The following is a 21,422-nucleotide window of genomic DNA, read 5'->3' as shown; positions in this document are numbered from 1 at the left end:
TGTACCATTCTTTCTGACTGTTGAGATTGTTGTTGATATTGTGGTTGTTGTTGTTGTTCATCAGCTACTAGAGCAGTAGACGTGCTGACCACTCTTCCTTTCCCGTAAACTTCCTTCTGCTGAATCTGCTCCAACTCATAAGTCTTTAACACACCATAGAGCCTTTCCAAAGAAATCTCATTCAGATCTCTTGCTTCTCTTATGGCAGTGATTCTATGTTCGAGATGAGTTGGCAGTGTTAAAATGAACTTTTTGTTGACCTCCCTGATGGAATAGTATTTACCATTAATGTTCAGGTTGTTGATCAATGCATTGTACCTCTCAAACACTTCAGTGATTCCTTCCCCTGGATTGGATTTAAAGTATTCATACTCAGAGGTTAGGATTTCTAGTTTGTTCTCCCTAACTTCCTCTGTGCCTTCATTAATAATCTCAATAGTTTCCCAGATATGTTTGGAATCTTTACAATTCATCACATGTCTATTCATCAGGGGATTAAGGGAATCTACTAAGATTAATTGAAGGCTAGCATCCAGGGAGGCTTCTTCTATTTCAGCAGGAGAGAAGTCCTCAGGATCCTTCACATAAGTTCTCGCTTTGGTGATCACCACATCATTTTCTATTATCTCTGGTTCAATAACCATAGGAATTTTTGGACCCTTCTTCAACACTTGCAAATATTTGGGATTAGCAACCTGTAAAAACAGTAGCATCTTCTTTTTCCACATAACATAATTTTCTTTATCGAAAAGTGGAATTTTAACGGTTCCAACTTTTTGTGTAGTCATTATGAATTTTTTTAGTGAATAAAAAATTCAAGAAGTGAAAGAAACACAAAAGTCTAGGATCTAGATTTGTACGTTAATCAGAAGGCTCTGATACCAATTGTTAGGTCCCAATTTGTTTGTAGAAGGGGGGTTGAATGCAAACAATACCGTTTAATCGAATAAAATGCGGAATAAAATTGTGAAAAAAAATTCAAGTTAAATAAAACTTTTATTAAACTTGAAAGGTGTTACAACTACGGTATCGGTTACAAGGGATTAATCTCAAATCAATTATTACAAATCTAGAATAAATTTGACATGAACTTTTTCTATTTTTGTAATTAAAAGATCAAATGCTAAATGCGATTTGAGATTAAGTTCTAGGGATTTTAATCCGCTAGATTGATACACAAGAACAAGATAAATATTTCTAGTTGATTGGATTTAACTTTACAATCTAGAAATTTAATCTTGAAGAAAAGCAGATGAAAAATAAAATGTTATGCTTTTGTTTTCTGCTCCTTTTTTTTTCTTGTGTGTTCTGTTTGATTGGATTCTGTTAGTTGATCAACAAAAGTCTTCTGCTGCTTTTATCAAACACCGAACTGAAAAATGTACTGGCATGACAATCTCTTTGGCCAGCAAGACTTTCGGTATGATAATATTTACAACTAGCAAGATAATCAAAATGAACTAGCAAGACTTTCGGTATGACTATTGATTGTCATACCGATTGTCATATTAGTTCAAATAAATTGTCTTGCTGAATTAATAACAAATTTTAATCTAAACAGAAATTCTAATAAGACAATTAAATGTATTGGCATGACTTTCGGTATGACTATCAATTATCATACCGATTGTCATACTAGTTCAAATGAATTGTCTTGTTTTGAATTTAAGCAGATTTTAAACCAATTAAAATCATGTAAATCCTCAATATTAATTCTAAATTAATTAATCAATTTAATTCAATTAATCAATAAATTAATCTTTGCAGATATAATTTCTTTTCTTAATTAAATTATATGACTTAATTAATTAATAGAGAATTAATACTAACCCTGAGCAGCATCCATTCTTCTGACAATCTTCTGAAAATCACTGAGACTTATGAATCAATTCCGTCACTTCAATGGTGACACTCGATGTACTGTCTGGTTCATGAGTGACTAACTTCCGTGACGTTTCTTCATGTCTTGACTTTGATACTCTGATTAAATCCTTGTAATAAATGATACCCTGACGAGATCTATGTCACTTGATTAAATCCACGATCTTGATTTATATCACTGAGGCATGATCAAATTCTTGAACTTCTTCCAGTGAATCTTCAAGTCTGCAGATGAACAATGTTTCTTTATCCTTTGACAGATGTTACTTTGTGAGATCTCTCTGATGATAGATCCACTATTTACTTATTACATTCTTATTTGAGTTGAGTTAAATCCTCGAATAAACGAATAGGCTATGACATATGCCTTTCATGCAGGGACTGTGTCTTTAGCACCAGTTTGCACTGTGTGTGTGCCCTGTGCATCCCCAAAGGTCTTAGATTTCTTCTTTCTTGTGTAAGTTTGGGGTGAGCTTGTGTCCCTAACCCTTTTGGCATGTTCTCTTGGCTGAGAGCTTTGTTCAATAACTGCATCCTTTTAGGAGGATGTAGCTAGAAGTGAGCTTTTATCCTTTTTAAGCACTGCAGTTTGTTGGGAAACTGTAGTGTGGCTAGGCTGGGATTCACTCAACTCTCCATCCTTATTCTTGGGGTTTCTTTGATGTTCACCCCTTCCCTCACCTGACTTTCCTTCCTTCACACTCCCCTCTTTTGCTTTTGTGGATTTTACAACTGGTATCTTTTGAGAGATACCAAAGGGGGTTTTCTATGATTTAGATTTGGAAACTGTAGAGGGTTTGGAGGCTTTGGTAGGCAACTGTTTGGTCATTGGCACAGTTGCCATAGCTACTCCTGAAATCAAAGAAATAGTGGAGGTTGGAATAGTTGTAGGGATGGATGAACTTACCTCACTTACCTGAGGTGCCTGCATTACAGGAAAATAGAACATTGGCACATCCCTATGATGGTTGGCTCTGTTCAAATATGCAATGAGTCTTCTCTCTTGAACCCAACAAGCCAGTTTGTTGTTTGGGTTCTCAAGCACAATCTCTTGACATAGATGGTTAGCCAATAACATGAAAAATCTAGCATAATACACATTATTTCCTCTTTTAGCTAACTCACCTAGTTTAAAACCTAACTCAATCAAGACAAGGTCACTGAAATTATAAAATTTATATGTAACTAGCATGTATAGCATGTTAAGCATGGAAATATTCACGGAATTAAAATTACTGACTTATCCAGAGAAAACTTTAGTAACCACATCACACAAGAAACTCCACTCCTTCCTAAGACCCAAACTCCTAATATCACTCAGTTTAATAGTAGGAAGTGCATAATGCATGGAATTAAGCATATTGATAATATCAGTGTCATTGTGTGGTGAAGTCATATTATTATCAGGAATTTTGAAACATGCTTTTATCACATTACTATTGATACAGAACTCATTACCTTTGATGGTTAGAGTGATGGTCTTGTCAGCAGAGTTGTAGATAGCAGTGGTCCACATCTCTTCAACAACTTCACAGAAGATTGTGGGTGATTCTAGCATGGCATAATTTAGCTTGAAATTCTTCACAAAGTCCATCATCTTGTGATAGTCCTCTGATTGTTGAATACCCTTATTGACCAAAGCAGTGAAGTTGTTCTTCTCATAAATGAACCCAGTTTGAGATATAATCTTTACTACATGTGCCATTGTTAAAGAATGAAAGCTTGAAGAGAAAGAGAATATTTTCTTGAGAGAGAATGAAATAAAAGCAGTTGAATTTGAGAATGATAAAAGAAAACAATTGGAATGAAATAAGCTTTTATACTATCTTAAAAATAACTGACAAAAATAATAAAGAAAAGTAAATTAACCAATAGAAATTGCCTAAAATAGCCATTTAAAAGTAAACTGTAAAAATTCCACCCATTATCCGTCGTGTAATGCTTACAAATTGTAAGTATACTCGATGGATAATGTTCAGGGAATTAACGGCTGAGATTTAGACAATTCGACGGATGAGGATAAACTGATATCCGTCGAGACATAAAGTATTCCAGAAAAATAATTGACTTTTATTAGCAAGTAGTATATCGACGGATGACTAAACTCGATGGATAAGGGTCATCCGTCGAGATGCAAATTTTGACTTAGCCAAAATTTCATCCAAGACTGAAAAATCAACTAAATTTCTGGCTACATTACAACTTGCAAAATAACTCAGATAAATTTAAGAGTAATTAAGCATACATAACTCACTTACCAACCTTCAAAAGGTGGATTCATCCAGTGGCTTGGTAAAGATATCTGCAAGTTGCTTCTCACTTGGAACAAAATGTAACTCCACAGTACCATTCATTACATGTTCCCTTATGAAATGGTACTTGATGTCTATGTGCTTTGTCCTTGAATGTTGCACTGGATTTTCAGTGATGGCAATTGCACTTGTGTTATCACAGAATATAGGAATCCTTTCAACTTGCAAACCATAGTCCAGCAATTAATTTTTCATCCATAAAATATGTGCACAGCAACTACCTGCAGCAATATATTCAGCTTCAGCTGTAGAAGTAGAAACTGAATTTTGCTTTTTACTGAACCAGGATACAAGCTTGTTTCCTAGAAATTGACAGGTTCCTGTTGTGCTCTTTCTATCAATTCTACAACCTGCATAATCTGCATCTGAATAATCAGTTAGATCAAAGCCAGAATCTCTATGGTACCAAATGCCAAGTTTTGGTGTTCCCTTGAGATATCTGAAAATTCTTTTAATATCTATCAAGTGAGATTCTCTAGGATCAGCCTGAAATCTAGCACATAAACATGTAGCAAACATTATATCTGGCCTACTAGCTGTTAAGTAGAGAAGTGAGCCAACCATGCCTTTATAACTTGAAATATCCACAAACTTTTCAGTAGTGTTTAGTTCAAGCTTAGTTGCAGTGGCCATGGGAGTTTTTACAGATGTGCAATCCATTAGATCAAACTTCTTTAAAAGATCAAAAATATAATTAGTTTGACTAATGAATATTTCATCACTAACTTGCTTAACTTGCAAATTGATTTAGCTCCTCCTGCATAACTAAGATCCAATCAGGATCCAACAAAGCTTCTTCTACCTTCTTTGGTTCTTCCTTTGATAGAAAGCTGTTGTATAGACATTCTTCCTGAGTTGCTCTTCTTGTTTGAACTCTAGAAGAAACATCACCAATGATAAGCTCAAAGGGGTTATCTTTTGTCCATTTCCTTTGCTGAGGTAGATTAGCTCTAGATGAAGAGACCTCATGATTTTCTTGTTGTGTGATTGAGTTTTGATTGCTAGAAATCCCCCTGAGTTTGTGGATATTTGATTTAAGAAAGGAGAATTTTCTGTAGGTGATCTATCTTGACCTCCTGCTCCTTTTGATAACCCAACGGATGGTGAATTTTGAGTATTGACGGATGAGGCAGGTTATCTTCCGACGGATAACACAGATTGCCTTCCGACGGATGAAGCATTATGCAACTCGACAGATGTTGAGTTTTGTGCTTCATTGGTAGTAGATTTGTCTGCATTATCCTTAGACACTGTTTCTTGATCACTCTCATCATCAGTGTCATCACTAACCATCTCAATATTGTCGAATTTGAGGCTCTCATGGTAATCTCCATCTTGCAGTCCTTCAATCTTTTTATCATCAAATACAACATGTATAGATTCCACAACAATGTTGGTTCTTAGATTGTAGACTCTATATGCTTTACCAACAGCATATCCAACAAAAATTACTTCATCTGCTTTAGCATCAAACTTCCCATTTTGATCAGTTTAATTTCTCAGGATATAACATATGTAGCCAAAGACATGAAGAAAGTTTAGAGTTGGCTTCTTGTTCTTGAACAATTGATAGGGAGTCATGCATCTTACTTGATTCATCAGAGAAATGTTCTGAGTGTAGCATGCAGTATTTACAGCTTCAGCCCAGAAATATGTTGGTAGTTTAGATTCTTCAAGCATTGTCCTTGCAGCTTCAATAAGTGATTTGTTCTTCCTTTCCACTACTCCATTCTGTTGTGGAGTCCTTGCTGCTAAAAACTCATGCAGTAACCCATTTTCTTCACAAAATGCTCTCATGACAGAATTCTTAAACTCAGTTCCATTGTCACTCCTGATTCTTCTAACTTTGAAATCAGGATGATTGTTGACTTGCCTTATGTGATTGATGATGATTTCACTAGCCTCATCTTTAGACTTTAGAAAATATGTCTAGGAGAACTATGAGAAATCATCTACAATTACTAGGCAAAATATTTTCCTAGAGATGGCCAATACATTGACTGGTCCAAACAAATCCATGTGAAGCAGTTGTAAAGGCTCTTCAATTGCTGAATTAAGTTTCTTCTTGAATGATGATTTGATCTGCTTCCCTTTTTGGCAGGCATCACACAGTCCATCCTTTGAAAACTCTACTAGAGGAATACCTCTTACCAATTCTTTCTTTATTAGCTCATTCATGGTCTTGAAGTTTAAATGAGATAGCTTCTTGTGCCATAGCCAACTTTCATCCTGACTTGCTTTACTGAGAAGACAAGTTACAGATTCTGCTTTAGTTGAGTTGAAATCAGCTAGGTACTAATTTCCTCTTCTCACACCAGTGAGAACCACTTTTTCGCTTTGATTATTAGTCACAACACAGGCTTCTTTGTTGAAGGATACTGAATTGCCTTTGTCACAAAGCTGGTTGATGCTCAACAGATTGTGTTTGAGACCATCCACTAAGGCAACCTCCGCAATGATGACATTGCCTTTTGAAATCAAGCCATATCCCACAGTATAACCCTTGCTGTCATCTCCAAAAGTAATACTTGGGCTAGCTCTCTCCTTAAACTCTGTGAACAGGGTAGAATCACCAGTCATGTGTCTTGAACAACCACTGTCCAAGTACCAAAGATTCCTTTTATTTCCCTGCACACATCAGAATCAAATCAAGTTGATTTTGGTGCCCAAGTTTCCTTGGGTCCTGCCTTGTTAGCTTTCTTCTTCTGTTTCTTAGGTCTTAACTCATTTGACTTAGGAATTTCAGATTCTTCCTTAGTCATTTGGGTTGGGCCTTTGAAACCATTTAATGCAACAGAATTATCATGCATATTATGGCTAACAGGAAATGGCATGCTTGGTGTAAACATGTTATTCCAGTAAGGCATGCTAAATGGCATTTGAGGCATACTGTATGCAGCATAATATGGATTAGGTGCAAATGGCATATTAGCAAACTGTGCATTCATGTTCTTTGTAGGCATAGCATTAACAGGCATGGGAGGCATTGCATTCTTGTTAGGAAATTGAGACTGAACAGACATGGGGGTAGGCATGGCAGATTTGCAACTAACAGACAAATGATTTACACTACCACACTTGACACAGATTTTTCTAGGAGCATATTTATCAGGTGTGTAGTTATTGTGTTTGTTAATCCCTACTTTACCATTCCTGTTGTTTTTCCTTTTAGTCTCTGTCTTTATCTCAATTTTCTCAAGTCTGTCACTTAGCTGTTTGACAGTCATGTGACCAACATTAGCCCTTTTTCCTTTCTTAACTTGACTTGACTCTCCTGAAACAAAGTTCTTGGAAACAGACCGATACTTCTCATTTAGCTTGATTAGTTTGGCTTTGCTAATGGGCTTGCTCACAGCCGACGGATGAGGATTTTCATCTCTCGACGGATAACATTTTTTGTTATCCGACGGATAGTCCTCATCATCTGTCGAGTCTACATCTGTCAGCAAACCATCTACCAAATTAGGTTCTAGTTTCTCTTTGCTCTTTTTCCAGGCTTCATCACAAAAAGACTCAATTCCTTGAACTTTGGTGATTTGAGCTTGGACATCCCTGGATGTTTTCCATGCTTTAATCACTTCTTGTTCATGCTAGAGCTGCTTCTTTAAAATCTCTTCCTTTTTCAAGGACTCAGTTAATTCCTCCTTGGCAATCTTACACTCAATCCTTAGTTTCTCAAAATCAACAAATTGAGAATCAAGCACATTATTCCTCTCACTTAAAAACAATTTGTTTTCTTTGATTTTAGCATTTTCTTTAGTAAGAGACTTAAGTGTAACACGCAAATGATATAATTATGTAGACATGTCATTTATGGCATCATTATACTCAGCTTTAGATAAATATGCAAGGTTTGTAGTAATTACATGATTGCTTGAGGAACTTGTCTCTGTTTCATCAGACTTGGCCATTAGGGCTAGATTGACATAGCTGACATCTTCATCGTCATCCAAACCACCTGCTACCCAGTCATTCTCTTGTGTAATAAAAGCCATTTCCTTTTGTTTGAGTAGATCAAAGTATTTTTGCTTATAATCCACAGACTGAAACCTTTTCTTACTGGAATCTGACTTTCTACACTCATTTGCAAAATGCCCTGCCAAGCCACATTTGAAACATTTGAATTTTGACTTATCCACCATGTTTCTATTTGGCTTTGCTGCTCCAAAGTTCTTCTTAAACTTGAGCTAGGTAAATCTCATGGTAAGAAATGCTAGGTGCTCATCAATGTCTTCCATGTCATCTTGACTCAATGAATCTTCACTTTCTACTGCAATCCCCTTGCCCTTGCTTTCACAGACCTTAGAAGTTGACCCAACAGCTTTCATCTTCACTTCCTTCTCCTTTTCCAAATCAGCAACTAGTGCAATGGATCCTCCTTTCTTCTTTCCTCTCTCCATCCTTTCATCCTGCTCTATCTCAAGCTCATAGGTCTTCAGGATGCCATACAGTCACTCCAAAGTAAACTCTTTATAATCTTGTAAGTTTCTTAATGAGACTGTCATTGGTTTCCATTCCTTTGGAAGAGATCTAAGGAATTTCAGATTAGAGTCTTTAGTCTGATAGACTCTTCCATGCAACTTAAGAGCATTTAGTAGTTTTTGGAATCTACTAAAAATGTCAGTGAGTGACTCACTTTCCTCATTGTGAAAATGCTCATATTACTGAATCAAGAGCTGCATTTTATTTTCTCTAACTTGCTCGGTGCCATCACATATTATCTGTATAGTATCCCAGACTTCCTTGGCAGTTTTGCAGTTAATAATGTTGTCAAACATGTCTACATCAACTCCATTGAACAGAATGTTCATGGCCTTTTTATCCTTCCTGACTTGTTCAATGTCAGGATCAGACCATTCGTGCCTTGGCTTGGGAACTGATGGCTCATTTCCTGTTGCAGCTCTCATTGGAACATGAGGACCTCTTTCTATGCAGTCCACATAGGCCTCATCTTGAGAAAGCATATGAAGATGCATCTTTACCTTCCAATGATGGTAATTGTCTTTATCTTGAAAAGGAATCTTGACTCCAACGTCTTTCTTGTTCATCTTGCTGAATTGTTTTGATCTTTAAACTCTTTGTAGATTAAGAGCTTGCTCTGATACCAATTATTAGTCCCTTAACAATATAGCAAAAAGTACAGAAGGGGGGTTGAATGGAATTCTTGAACCTTTTTCTCGAAATAAAAATGTTCAACTCGAATATAGATATAAGTGTTTTGATTAGCACAATGCGGAATAGAAACTTAATTGAATCAAAACATAAATAATTAAAAACAAGAGTCTTTAAAAATTTTCTGGTGGATTTAAACAATTCCACCAGAGATATATATTATATATCGAGAGGACTCTGTGCGCAAGAATGTTCACAGCTGCTTACAAATCGAACTACTGAGAATACAAGGAAATGCTAAGGAATTTGCTTACAAAGATTTCTCTCTTTTTGTATCTCAGCTATCTTTTTTTATTTGCTACGTTCTTGGTTTATATATTACCAAGATTACAAAGTCAAAAAGACTAAATAAACATAAAAACTATCAGTCTTAAGATTTGCTACTTTTCATCCTCTATTACCCAGTTAATGGGCTTCCACAGTAGATTTGTATACATCTCGACGGTTGTGCCCAGTATTCACTGTTCAACTGCTGTTTGAATTCTTTATATGATCATATGTTGGACTTTATGAATATCCGTTGGATATATGATCATCCGTCGACTTTCAGAACATCCGTTAATGGCTTCATTGATCATCTGTCGACTGCTATATTAAACATCCGTTGATAGTCATTTAATCATCCGTCGATGGCTTTGTTAATCATCCGTCGGTAGCTATTTTGGCACTTGACTTCATTTCACTTATGCAGAATTACAAGACATCATTTATATACAATTAATCAACCTATTCTGCATATCTAATTAAAGTCAGCATGACTTATAGACTACTACAGAATCTATACAAAGATGTATACAGAACTGTGCTACAGACTTATTATTATATAAGCTACTCACTCGATGGATAATAAGTTAACATCCGTCGGGACTATAATGAGTTATTCGTCGGGACTATAACTTTTATCCGTCGAGTGCTATATTATTTCACTAAGTAAAATCTACTTAGATGTTTTGTTTATGAAATCATTAAGTACACAACATATGCACAACAAAACCCTAGTTTCCACACAGGGTGCACACACTGCATAGATACAACCACCTGTATCTATGCCTTCTCAAATTCAGCTTGATGTGACTCCAACAAATGTGGATTCACGGCCCCATTCTCTCAAAATTGACACACATCAATCACCAAATTCTCCATCACCATCTCTGGATGTGGACATGATATTCACATCAATTCCTGATTCTCCCTTTTTACAACTCAGGGAGGAGCCCCACTCAAATACTGGTGATCATCATCTTTTAGATGATTTGTTGGATCATCAGCCAATTCTTTCAAACTTAGTTGAAGAATCTGTGTCACCTAAATTAAAATCAATCCACACAGATTCAACAATTATGTCACTTTCAATTTCTACTTCTTTTCCTTCTTCAATGGATATTCCTCATCCGTTGACAAGTGGTTGTTCTTCAACGGATAAGCTTAACAGCGATTATCCGTTGATACCATCAGTTTCAACATCAACGGATACTCCTTATCCGTTGATGGTCTTTACACAAAAAACTGAATTAACTCCAAGTGTAGAAGACATGGTTACTATACAATCACTTCTAGGATGGAGGGAAGGGAGTGAAAACTTGAGTGAGAGGCTGGGTTGCTCCCAGACAAAAGGAGAGCTTGAGAGTCACCAAATGCATGCTATTTCTTCCAGCATGGCAAAAGAAAGTGAGAGAAGTACCACCTTAGTAGGTGAAGGTGAAGGTGTGAGGAGTGTGAGCCAGGGGGAGCCCCTGATGCAAGAAAAGAGAGAAATTGAGAGAAAAGCAGGTACAGGAGGTATAAGGGTGGATCCAGCCATTGCTAGTGAGACAATTGCAGCAACATTACAAAGTTATAATTGATAACATTTCCTTGGATGCTGACACTTTTACTCATCCTATGTCAGCCTATCAACTGTTGGCTATTCAGGGCAATGAGGAGGCAGAAAAGACTTTAAATCTAGTACATACTTCAGAATCTCTACAAAGGGATAAAGCTGCTGTCAATAGGATGCCTTCTACAGCTGGTGAGCCATCTGAAGAATTTGGAGTAAATTCTAATGATGATGACTCTGATTCTTTTGATGGAAGCATGAACTTAGGGGGAGCTGCAGGCCCAAGTTCTATTCCAAAGTTGCCTGAATGGGCATTGACAAAGGAGTCTACACCAGGGCATTTCAACGTATCCTTAGTCAAACAAGTCATGTCTATCCAAAAGGCCATTCTAGAAACTTCAAATGCTGGTACCAAGGCTATTCTTCAAACCCACTTAGATTCTCTCATGAAGCTACAACAATTAAGACAGAATCTAAGTGTGGATGAACTCAAAAAGGATATAGCTGACTTCAAGTCCTACAATTCTGAGAAGCTGGATTCAATCATGCCCTTTGGTACCATGCAGGAACTGTTACTGAGACTTAGAAGAGAATCAAATGCTGAAAAGAAGATGGCCAAATTAGAGGAAAGAGTTCAAGTTATTGAAAACTCTGTGGTCACCATTCTTCAAAATCAACAGTCTCAGACTAGTCTTCTTATGCAACTGGCTAAAGCACAGGGCTTGACCCTTCTCCTTGATGATAACAAAAAGGGGGAGAATAAAGGGAAAGGGGAAGGGGAGCCATCTACACACATTCAAATATTCAAAGTGCTAGTTCCTGCCATAACTACTTCTCCAACACTTCAAATCAAAGGAAAGCTTGATGGAATTGATCTAATCCAGCTAGCAGCAGCTTAGATGAAGGTGAAAGAGCAAAGGAGAAGAATTGATGAAAGGATGCAACAAGTGTTTGGCTCTACAACTACAAAATCCTTATCTGTGAAACATAGCACAAAAGTTGAGCCAATCATTATGGAGCACAAGCCAGTAAGGAGGAATAAGGTTGGAGAAACTTCTTTTAGGAACCTGAAGCCTATGGTACTCAAGCCAATCACTAGATTCAACAAGGAATCTACAAAGAACCCTCTAAGCTTTGCTCAACTAAAAGAGGTGGATTTTCCTCTTCCAAAGCCTGATAAAGACAAAGTTTTGGGTGGTAACATCATAAAGCACAAAGAGACCAAGGTAGTGGAAAGAATGAATATGGCTATCATCTATAGAGAGGGAAAGAGCATCTGTGTGATGCAAGGACATGCCAAATTCTCAATAGCCAAGAGGGAAGAGACCAAGAGGCTAAAGGAAGAAGCTAAAAAGCTGAAGGCTGACAAAAGAGCACAAGCAAAGCTTGAAAAACAGCTAAAGTCAAGTCAAATTGAAGAAAAGAAGAAGATTAAAGACAAGAGTGAAGGAGACAAGACTGAAAGCATAATTGTGGATATGGGGAATATGGTTGGTGAGAGTGTGGAGGAAAGAAGTGAAGAAAGAAAGGAATGGCAGAAAGGGAACCAAAAGAAGGCCACAGCAAAAAGGAAGAGTGAAGATGACACTGAGGAAACCCAATCAAAATCTAAACCACTACCTTCTATTCCTGAACTTGTTGTGGCTGATCCTAGTATAAATATTCATGGTGAAACAATCATACCTAAAGAGGAACCTATTGATTGGGACACCATCAAATTGCCTACCTTCCTAACTACCTCTCCACCACCAAAGAAACTGAAAAGAAAATCCAAATCAACACCTCCCCTAACCTCAAGTAAATTCACTCAAGAATATATAAACCTAAGCCTAAGCCACAAGCCTCAAAGGATTATTATGTTCACATTTGTGACATAAAAGAACATACAGATATTGAACTCTTCCTGGGTGAGCTGGAGGAAGTAAGGGGTATAAATGCCTATAAACAGCTACCAGAAAGGCTAGTGTTCAAATATAAAGGAAATGTGGAAAGAACTTGGCCTCTTCAAAGAATTCTAAGTGAGGGCTATTCTACCTTGGTTAGAGTCTACTCACTTATCAAAAGGGATACTGGCTTTACCAGGACTTCCAAAACTGAGATTCTCAATAAGATTGCCAGCATAAGGAAGAATTGGTGGGAGTCAAATTCCTTGCCTAGAACATTACTCATCCCAGAGCATGGAATCTCAATTCATAAATCACCTCATTGGTTGATGGAGTTCAGAGACAATAAAGGAGTCAGAAGATTTTTCAGACTTGAAGACCAGCTTAAAATTGCCAGTAATGAAACTCTCAAGGACATGCAATCTAAGTTGGATATCAGTGAAGAAGATGAAGCTGAATTCTACAGACAACTCCAACTCTAAGTAGAGGAAAATGGCAGGAGGCCGGGGAAGAAAACAAGGGAACAGAGGAAAAGAAAATGATTTGCTCAAACTAAAGGAACACCCTTGGAAACACTGTAAATCTTCAATTCTATCTCAGGACATACACTTTTGCAGCACTTTTAAATGTCTACTTGATTTTAACTCATATATTTGTTAAGTGTTTTGTTATCATCAAGTTAACCCTGAATTTATGCCTACAATTCTAGTAGACATAAATAGGGGGAGATTGTTGGGAATATGTGTATTAGTTTGATGATAAGTTAAACAAAACACTTAAGTAGAAATCCAGTGTTTGTAGCATCAACGGATAAGACCATCTTGGTTTTCCGTTGATGGAGTAGCTTTTCTTAGATATAAGTTTAGTATTATAGCACATTTCAGTCTCTGCATTTAAGTTATAATTCTTAGAAGTTGTGGGAAATTATAAGTCATGTTGACTACTAGTGGATATGCAAATAGGAGGGCTAATTGTAAATATTTCATGCCTTGTAATTTTGTATAAATGAAGTAGTATCAACTGATAGATTAAAGGCCTTCAACGGATGAGAAACAAAGCTTCAACGGATGTCTCTACAACTTCAACGGATAACATCCATGAACGGATGAGTGCATCAACGAATAAAGCTTCAACTGTTAAAGCCATCAACGGATGAAAGCTTCAACGGATGCTTAGTTCCATAACAGTTGATAGTGACAATTCATAAGCTAACAGAGGCACATGGGTTGATAGAGACAATTGGAATGTGGTAGCCTCTTGGAGGAATCAAGAAAAAGCAGCATTTCCATTCTGGTACAAACAAGGAAGTATTCAAAGATTCACAGATTATCTTAGATTACATTGGATAGAGAAATGAAGAAGAAACATGTGAAAAACTATTTTGTAATTGTACTTTATCTTTGTCTTCACTTGTAAACTTGGTGATATATAAACCAAGTTACAGCTATTATTTAGGTGTGAATTTTCTAGAGCTATTTAGAAAAACATAGAGATAAAATCATCTAGTTTGTACTAGAAAGCAGCTGTGATCAATTCTTTGTATCACAGATTTTCTGAAATAAACATCTCTGGTGGAATAACAAATCCACCAGAAAAGTTTTTTAAAGCCTTTGTGTTCTTTACATTTGTGTCTTGAATATACATCTGTCTGCACCTGCTCAAAGCAATTCACACACACATCTGTTCATCATACACTTAACTTTTGAAACTGCTCAAAACTTGAAAAAGTTTTGAGATTTACATTCAACCCCCCTTCTGTAAATCTCATTGTTAGTTCCTTGGGAATAACATATATGCTGAACCATAAAGATATGGTCAGGGGTACTTGCCTCAATACGCTTTACCAACTATTTTTGACTGGTTTTGCACCGACCGGGATGCTAAGGATTTCGATTGGAACCTATAGGCATCGAAATATCCTAAATTAGACGTCTGAATATGCTAGACTATCCTCGCTAACAATCTACCCATACGTTAACAAACCTGACTCGTAACATTCTCAATATAATACACGTATCAATTAGGGTTCACATCTTCGAAAGCCGGTTCGGTGTTCATTTTCAGAGGATAGGTATATTTGTCCTTTTATGAAATTAGGTTATCGGTTTTCGCAAAGTATTTCATCACAGCACATAACCAGGGTTCGTACAAAGTAGTTACATATATAACCGATCGACGTTCCGATAGTCATTGGGTACGGCCTCGTATTTTCGTTATTTAATTTTCGAATATCGGGCAGCACCTCCTTTAATTATCGGCTAACCCGTCGAACGTCCCGACGTCAAATCAATCACAACACAATCAATCACAATCCGAAATTCATCACCAACTCCAGTCAACAACGTCAATTCGCAAATTCACCAATACCAATTAAATATAACTATTAATCATTACTATTCATATTTTTATGATTTAATTCGTATTTTATAATTTAAGTCGTATTTTATATTTTAAATCATAGGACTCAGAAATATTCATCATAGTCCACTGTCGGCTCGTCGAGGCTCATCGCCGATGGCGGTAAAATCTACGGGTTTCCGATCTGTCGGACATCCTACGTACATCTCACCAATTAATTACTATAATTCTCGCACCAAATATTTTATTTTCTGCAAAAATAAAATAAACAAAATAATCAGTTAAGTAACCAAATAAAACTACAGGGCAACAAAACGCGCCTACGCGCTGCTAGGCAGGAGGGAGAGGGAGTCGCCTCGCCGGAGTTTAGACCGGTGGCAACCAACACCAGAAAAAAAACAATCAATCACACCACACAGAATCGATACCATATAGCTACCCACACAAATCATATACATACATATGTATATCTAATGTAACAACCCAAATTTGGGGTCAAGATTTGGTGTCACTAAACAATCTTTACATAAACCAAAAGAATATTCAATTAACCCCTTGAATCCGGATCGTTTACAGGTTATGGTATGAAACAAAAATCTACCTCTTTACAACTCACAATAACTAGAATACAAGTGTAAATACCTTTGAACTAATGCTTGTGTCCTATTCTTCTAACTTCTTCAACCTTTCGCAGCGGAGATTTCTCGAACTTCTGTTGTCTATTTAAGCTATTCATTTTTATCCTTAACTGTATCTGGCAGAAATAAGAATTGACAAAGCAGGAGTGAGCCAAAAATGCCCAGCAAGTATATAATTTGAGTTTCAAACAATATCAAAGAAAACTTCCGGACTAAATCTCTGAAATATTTTGAAGAGCGAAATACGAAATCATTTAAAGGATATACTTCATCAACTTAAAATCAATTTGATTTGCATTGCTATAAATCACATAGGATATAATGACATTTTTGTAAGAGCTTCAGAATTGCGTGTTTTCAAAATAGCGTCTGGTAACACTTCATTCCTGAGCAACGAATGCAACAACTATTCATAAAACGACGTTCAAGAAATTCCTAACTATTCAGTATCCATCATTATCGACTAAGTTTCCATAGACTTAGCCTGCTAAACCAGCCTGATAAGGATGGGTTGAATAATTAAGAAGATCTCAATTCATTCAAGATTCTAATTATCATTGAGCAACTAATGTTGCAGCAACAATCTGAACCTCGAATTTATTTAGAAACACTATAATTTCCCGAAACTGAGTGCTAAGAAAGAATAACCTTAATCCATAATCACATTTTTTCAAGAAGGAATGCCACTAATGGCGATCAACAACAAATTAGACTGGACACTGAACCCAACATATACACTATACCCTGCTGATCAGTCAGGATACAGTGCAGATCTATACCCAACTGTATAGCTCCATTCAGGTACCTAGGCACTACGGCCCATATCGAGGCACCAGTCATATCCCGGTCCTCAGGATTAAGACACACTCAATCCCCAAAACATCATCATTATCCAGCTCATGGAGTATTTTGATGTCAAATCATTTTGAAGTCAAAACATCCCAATTCAGGGTTCGCAAATAACCCGAAAGAATGGGTATTTGCTCACGAGAGCAATCGAATTATAGGAACAAGAATAAAAGAGCATGCATAATAAGAGTAATTGCAGCGAAATATAAAACAGTTAACTATTCTGAACTTAAAACAGGAATGAATAATATTTGCAGTATTTAAAAGAAAATCAAGAATACTTGTAGTATTTAAAAGGAAACCAAGAATACTTGCCTCAATAAGCTTTAACCACTATTATCGGTTGACTTTTGGATTTCCTTGAACATGTGACTTTATCGTCAAGCTATTATCCTATTCTGGATACGATCCCAACATTCAGACCCTTTAGTTGGAACTTCATTGATCTCGACGTCTAATCCCTAGATCGTTCCTAGTTGACCCTTTAGTTGGAACTTCATTGATCTCGACGTCTAATCCCTAGATCATTCCTAGTCCGATGTCACATCTCGGGTCTTCCGTCTAAAACCTACAGGGTTGAAATACCCTAATTCAGATAACCGCTTAAGCTTAACATCAAATTGCTATCATATTCTACCCATACGATTTCATAATCGAATTCATATTTATATGTATTATCGAAATACACATAGCAATTATGGTTCATATCTTCGAAAATCGGTTCGGTATTTAATTTCGGAAAATACGTATATTTGTCGTTTTGAAAAACAGGCAATCGATAATTCATAAATTATTTTGTCTCAATCGCACTTAAGTTCATATAATATAATCACATATGATTATTCGATGTATCCGATAATTATAGGTTACGTTCCCTATTTTCGGAATTTATTTCCCGAAAATCGGGCAGCGTCTCCTTTGTTTATCGGCCTACCCGTTGAATCAAATCGACGTCAAATTCACAACAACAATCCAATTTTCACAACTACAATCCCAATATTTAAGAATCCCAACCACTGATTCCATTCAACACTGTCAATTCTCAAATTCACAAACACCAATTATTCGTTATTATCCGCATTTTATGTCTTAACTCGCATTTTATAACTTTATTCGAAATTTGCATTTTAAATCGTAATTTGTATTTTAAATTGTAGGACTCAAAAATATTCATCATAGTCCACCGTCGGCTCGCCAAGGCTCATCGCCGACGGCGGTAATATTCGTCGGTGCCCGATTATTTTCGGGTTTCCTCACGAATTTCACTGATATTTTTTGTAAACTAAATAATTAACTCAATAATCACAAAGGTTCTCATCGAATTTCTCCACAAAATTAATCAGGAAATTAAACCACAGTACAACAGCACCATAGCAGAACTACAACCACGCAGCAGGTGCAGCAGAAGTAACACAAGCAGCGTCACAACACACACCGCACCCACTCACGCACAAAAACACACACAGGCACGCACACAATTCTCACACACAGCACAATCCCATACCACAGATATACACAAATACATAAATATATGTATACATGCATAATCGAACGAAAACAGAACCGAAGCCACCAAACCCACCGTAGTTCAGGCGGCGGCTTACCGGCGACGGGAAGAGGAACCGCGAAAACAGAGGGCAGGGGAAGAAGAGTATGGGGGAGACACCGGGAGAGATTAGTTAAGAGAGGTAGAGAGAGTTGAGAGATAGAGAACGAGAGAGAAATCGAGATGAGAGAGGATCGAAGAGAGATGAGAGATTGATTGAGGAAATACATGAACTGAAATGAACAAACGGGTTATACCCGATTAACCCCCCCCCCCTTCTGCTGTTTTTTTTCGTTTATAAACCCCGCAACACAATATTATTTGACCCGCACAATAATTATTTAACGAACAATTCACGGGTAATTACAACTCGAACATTAATAAAATATTTTATAACATATCACAAATAATTATAAGTTAATAAAAATAAGATTTTCAAAATTTTAAAATAATTTTTTTGAAACACAATTGATACCTGTTTTTAATGAATAAACGAAACAACGCGCAAGTAAAATTTATCCCAAAAATTACCAAAATAATTTTAGAAATTATCGGAATATTCCAAACTTAATAAAATAGAAATTTCAAAATTTTTGAAGAATTCTAGAATTAATTACAGATTTTACAATTAAATAAAATCAGAAAATCATTTAACGGTAATTAATCAATAAAATATTGATTTCTAAATTTTATAAATTCCTAAAAAATTATAAATAAAATTATAAAACAACAAAAATAATTTTTAGTGCAATTTAGGCATTTATGAGACTAAATATTCAATAAAATCATTTAAAAATGAATTAAATTCATACATCTCAATAATTAATTATAAAATTAATCTTTGCGTCCAACAATTCACAAACAATTGATAATACAGCAACACATAGCTGACAGAACCATCACATATTTTATTTGTTTAATAATTTGATAATTACATTTACAGATCGGTTCCGAAAATAGGTTACTTAGCCGCTAAGTAACTGAAAAGACGATACGATTTTGATACCAAATTTGGATAATTATCAAAACAGCGCTTCCTATAAAATACTTTATACGAAATTAAGGTAATAATATCTCACCTTTTGAGAATATGGGTTCTTATCGATATATAAAATGATTTGCGTATCGAAAATTTCACAACGGGACTCGTACAGGTCAAACCGTACCCCGGATCGAAAAAGTCAAAACATGAAAAGTGTTCAGAATTATCAGATTAGGTTAGGAAGTAGTTTTCGGAAGAGTTTCGGGTTGTAAAAACGCAAAAACGATTGAAGTGGAATGATTTCTGATTCCATAAAGTAATTTTATATTTATGTAAAAATAATCATTATTAATCCTACAAATCCTCATAAATCATAGAATAATCCAAAAATTACCAGAAAAATACCAAAATTATCTAGATTTAATTCTGGATAATTGGAAATTAAAATATCTAAATTTTATCAGAAATAAACATCCAAATATTATTATCCATCATCAAATAATTCACCAAAATTCACATAAAAATCACATAATAATTATTTATTGATGAAAATAATTACATAAATTTCCCAGACATTACATCCTTCCCTCCTTAAAAGGATTCTGTCCTCAGAATCATGCTAAGGAATAAACCATGATATTTTCCAAATATCTTTCTTATAATTTCTCAGTCCTCATCACCTTAATCACAATTCAACGGTCTTTTACCGTCATCAAATCTATCAGTTGCTCATACAATCCCTAACTCAATCTTTACTTCATACATTTGGAGCTAAATTACTCCTCGCAGTCATACACATATGAATGTCTTATGGACTCGTTACACCTGTGACAACAAGACCAACTCATTCACAATCGTTCTATCTATCTCACTGTTTCACAGGACGAACTTAATTTACACTAACCTTCTTTTATTTCCAATTCTAATAGTTCATGTTCATGAAATTTCTATTTTTACTGACTATTCTTCTCTACTTATCATGTCTCCTTCTGTTCGGTTAAATTGACCTATGATCGTTTCCAATCGTATTCGAGAATCTTTAATCGGTCTCTTGCATTTTCTATTCGTCTGCACCCGATGTCCTGAGCTCATGACGTTTGATGCTTCGAAATGTTCTACATCTATTCAAAGGCTAAAAAGAAAAATTTCGGCAATTGCATTTACTCCCCACTTGGTAGCATACTTTATTCAAAACCCGGTCTCTTGGTACTAATACTCATTTTGTTATCATATCAAATTAGATATCAATACGAACTTTGATGCTCACAGCGTCCCATACTGAAGTTAACATCAATCATCTGCATTAATACCACCTTTGATATCCAACAACAAAGTAAGTATCAGCATAACCCAGAAGACGGATCAAAACCTATTTTTCAATTCCTAACTTTTCCAATTCTTTTAGCCATTTCTTAACAATCTTAATGGTATTCACTCTTTTCTTCCTAGTCAAAACAGTTGTCCTTAAAGGGACCTTTCCTGTTTGGCAGTTAATCATAAAATCATAGCTCATAATCTATCATAACCAGAATTCATACCCTTGAAGCTGAAAATGCAGTTGCTATTTTTCAATTCTTCGCAAGCATATCTTCAGGCGTTCAACTTGATTTTCCTTAGTCCTTGAATTAGCGAGGATGTTATCAATAAATATAATTACATTATCTGAATACTCCTGGTACATTGTGTTCACTTAGTCTTTAAACTTACAATTTCTGATAATCGACACATAACTTCATACCTCTATTCTCTTTTTCCATGACCACTTTTGTGCACAGCGCAAACTACTCTTTATTTCATTATATTCTTTCATTCCACATTTCTGAAGTTTTCCTTCACTTATTATTTCATCCCTATTGAGTTAGACGATACAGGGCTTTTGACACCAGCTTAACTCTATGCAGTAACCGACGAGAAATTCTTACCTCATTCCCTGGTACCCTTGGTAAATCATTCGTTCGAACCCCTGGGACTTCACTTTAATTTTA

The sequence above is a fragment of the Apium graveolens genome, chromosome 7, assembly GCF_009905375.1.
Source record: "Apium graveolens cultivar Ventura chromosome 7, ASM990537v1, whole genome shotgun sequence".
Classification (NCBI taxonomy): domain Eukaryota; kingdom Viridiplantae; phylum Streptophyta; class Magnoliopsida; order Apiales; family Apiaceae; genus Apium; species Apium graveolens.
This window is presented reverse-complemented; position numbering follows the sequence as displayed.